General features: G+C 41.8%; 1 protein-coding gene across 1 annotated transcript in view; it reads left to right on the top strand.

Annotated features, from left to right (window-relative positions):
* The first annotated feature begins 227 nt into the window (after window positions 1-227).
* Window positions 228-3422, top strand: part of LOC107693877 (protocadherin-16-like) — a 17680-nt gene continuing 14485 nt past the window's right edge. The window contains exon 1 of the mRNA XM_016493412.1: window positions 228-527. The gene's annotated coding sequence lies outside the window, so the exon portion shown is untranslated. The remainder of the gene's footprint in view (window positions 528-3422) is intronic.

Here is a 3422-nt window from a genome sequence, read left to right as displayed (position 1 = left end):
AGGTAGAGCATGGTGGCACTACAGTCCACAGGAACAAGTCTAGTCTTTTCCTCAGTCCTCCTCTTTTTTCCCCTCTGCTCCCCCTTTTGTACCGCTCCCCACGTGTCGAATATATTAGCAAGCCAAATTAGGAGAGGCCGAGCCTGATGTGGGCGTCGGATTTCACTCGCGGAGGTGCGGTGTATCCACAGAGCGTCCAGTCCATGCAGCATTGGATGCTGAGGTGACCGTTATCCGGAGGTGCGCGTTATTATTAAGACACTGAGGAGATCGTAAGATATTCTGATCCCGTTTGGTGAATGGAATAGTGAATGCGGACCCGCTCACACCTGAGGGCTAGGCTACTATATGCAGGTGGGAAGCAAGGAGTATCTGCATGAGAATTCTATTTCTTTCCCATGGATTTAATACTGATGTATTAATCTTAAACAAAAACGATCTGGGCACGGGCTGGATACATCTGCATACAAATTGGATTTGAGTGAAACGGACGCTCACAGACAGTCGCGGAGCTCGTTCAGATGAATGTAAGAATCAATGTCGTTATCCTATCGTTCTCTATGGCTCAAGACAGTCTGCTTAACACAAATTCTGACACCTTTAGCGTTTGCTCAAGGGAAAACGCTTGAGTGCAGTATGATTTTAGCTGTATGATGTGGGTTATTGATCAATTTACTCCCATTCACATTTCTGTGTAAGCAAAACCAAGCGCTTCTTTGTGTGGACGAGCAGTTTTATTCATTCTCTTAGGTTTATACCCTGATGAAGTGACTGACCCATCATGGGCTCGTCCGCGTAAAGCATGGCTGTGTGGATGCGTTAAAATTAGAGTTAGAAAATTAAAGATATCGCATCTAGAAACAATCTAATCTAAGAATCTAAACCAAATCCGTAAAATTATCTAGACCTACTTAATGTTTAGCTCGGCTAAATAACGAGATGTGAATTCATTCTGTTCAGGTGTAGCCTATGGTTGTGGGGTCTATCTAGCCTATTGTACCTGTTAAGAGTTACAGTAAAACCCACAACCACCACTATTTAGTAGCCTAACACCTGAACAGAACGTGAATTCACAACTCGGTGAACTTCACACAAGTAGGTCTAGATCATTTTACTGATTAGTTTAGACATAGGCTATTTTACATAGCCTAGGCTACTCCACAAGAAGCACAAAACAGAAATAGCTTTTGCCAGAGAAAGTAGCTAACCATAGAAACGTAGTGAAGCACTTTTCGTTAGGAACGGTAGGCTACATCAGCAAAACAACGATTAGGCTATTTCTCAATTTAATAAACATTAACATCGCACATAGACTATGCTATTACTAATTAACTAATAAAATAAAACGTAAGTCTTGAATTCTCGCGACACCAACTTAAAAGGATTGAGCTCCATTATAGACATCATATTAAAATTCCTTGCAAATAGCTAGATGATTTTGACAGTCACACACTATTAGTGTTTGTTTTTTTAACTGACAGGTGATATTTTGAAAAATCCACGTCCAAAATGTTTTCTTATTAAACCGTGGGTGAGTCCACTACCGTTCCCAACGTTCATCCCATCAGTATACGGTCCTGGATCTTATAGAGAGTCACATCTTCCCAAAGGAAGGAGGAGTGGGGTTGCTACTATTCCTCGCACGTAAACGGAACCGTTCTCAGTAAATGGAGGAGCGGAGATCGGTTTCTTCTTGAGCGGCGATGCGTGCGTTCTTCCGAAAACAGACTCCCATTTTTTAACAAGAGACATGTGTTTGAGTTTTTGTAGGATTACCATATTTTTTGCTCCAGCTCTTTCATCGGTGACTGCGGCTACCGGACGCTTATATAGTATTTGCCTGCACGCAACGTGAACTGCACGCGCGTCACTGCATCACGGCATGCCTATTATTTAGGTCCCTCTTTCAAACTACACAGGCAGTAATTAGGCCTAAGTAGCATGAGCGTGCAGTTAAAAGAGAAGAGAGCAGTTTACTCACTCATGTGTGAAAGGCATGTAACGGTGGAAACGACAGAAGTGGCATTGAGGGCTTGTGCGCACTTCACAAGCACAGGGAAGTGGATGCTGCAGATGTGTATTTTATGACAGTATTACACATCTGTATGTGAATGCGTGGACCCTGGCTTGTAGTTATTAGTTTGTAGTTCCCTTACTATCAAGAACTCTGCAATATATTATGGGACTCCACTGTTCTGTGGTGAGTGATTCAAGACTGCACTGCTTCCCTTAAAGTCTAATTAAAAACGCAGCGATGTAATTTTTCTTTGTTTATACAGTTAGTTCCGGTCTTCCTAATTTGATTGGTCTTTTCAATGTTTGCATCATTGATCTTTTCAATGATGCAAACATTTTCTGTGTTTGTGTGTTCCAGACAGACTGTATTATGTAGTAGGCTCTCTCAATTAGTGGTGGAGATTTTTCAGTGACCCTTTTTGGAGGTTATTAGTCCTGTAGGTGGCAGCAAACGGGTTTTATGAGTCGGTGAATCATTCAAGTGAATTTTCATTCAAATTCAAGAAAAAGTGCTGTGTTGCTTTGAGACGCACACCAGTTCTGCTTTGGCGGAGCAGAAATAAACAAAATAACTGGAAATACTAAAATGTAAGGTGTATGGATTTTAATGGAGCAAAGATCGATGTCCATTAGACATTATCAAAGACTATGGAAATACAGTACTCTCCCATACTTATGCATGGGAGAAACTGCAACACGCATTATGGTGGAATAGTCCCGCCTTCTAAATGAAAGAGCCAATCGCTGATTGGCAAAGTCATTGCATCACTGCAGCGGCTGTTAGAAACTCTGGTTCCCATAGAAACCTGAGGCTAGACCAGCCAATGTGCATGCACAGTCTTAAAGGGGTCATATGATGCGATTTCAAGTTTTCCTTTCTCTTTGGAGTGTTACAAGCTGATTATGCATAGATAAGATCCCTGAAGTTGCAAAGACTAAAGTCTCAAAACCAAAGAGATATTCTTCATCAAAGTTAAGACTCTGCCACGCCCCCCTAAAACGGCTCGTTCTAACACGCCCCCACATATCTACCTCACTATGTGGAAATATTTGCGTAATGCTGCCCAAATGTGCACGCAAAGAAAGAAGGCGTGGTTTCAGTAACCGCAGTTAGTGTTGAAGCGGCCATGTCAGGGAGATGGTGTGTGTTTCTAGGCAAAAGCAAAAGCATTTTATTTGGCATTCCGGAAGTTGATGCATTTAGGAATCTTTAAGATTACTTACAACAGAACAGCAATGCATTTTATGGACAACCGTTTCGTGAACCTAGGAGAGGAGGTAATTCTGACTTTACTATGACAATCTGGCGCTTCTGAATAAGCTACTGTTTTGTTATTAGTTTAAGTATTTGCTAATGACTGTTCAAGTGCGGAGTTTTGCGCATCATGTGTGTGTGCGTGTGTGTG

Source organism: Sinocyclocheilus anshuiensis, unplaced genomic scaffold (genome assembly GCF_001515605.1).
Source record: "Sinocyclocheilus anshuiensis isolate Anshui unplaced genomic scaffold, SAMN03320099.WGS_v1.1 scaffold694, whole genome shotgun sequence".
Lineage (NCBI taxonomy): Eukaryota > Metazoa > Chordata > Actinopteri > Cypriniformes > Cyprinidae > Sinocyclocheilus > Sinocyclocheilus anshuiensis.
Note: the sequence above shows the minus strand (reverse complement) of the source record. Positions and strands in the feature narration are given on the sequence as shown.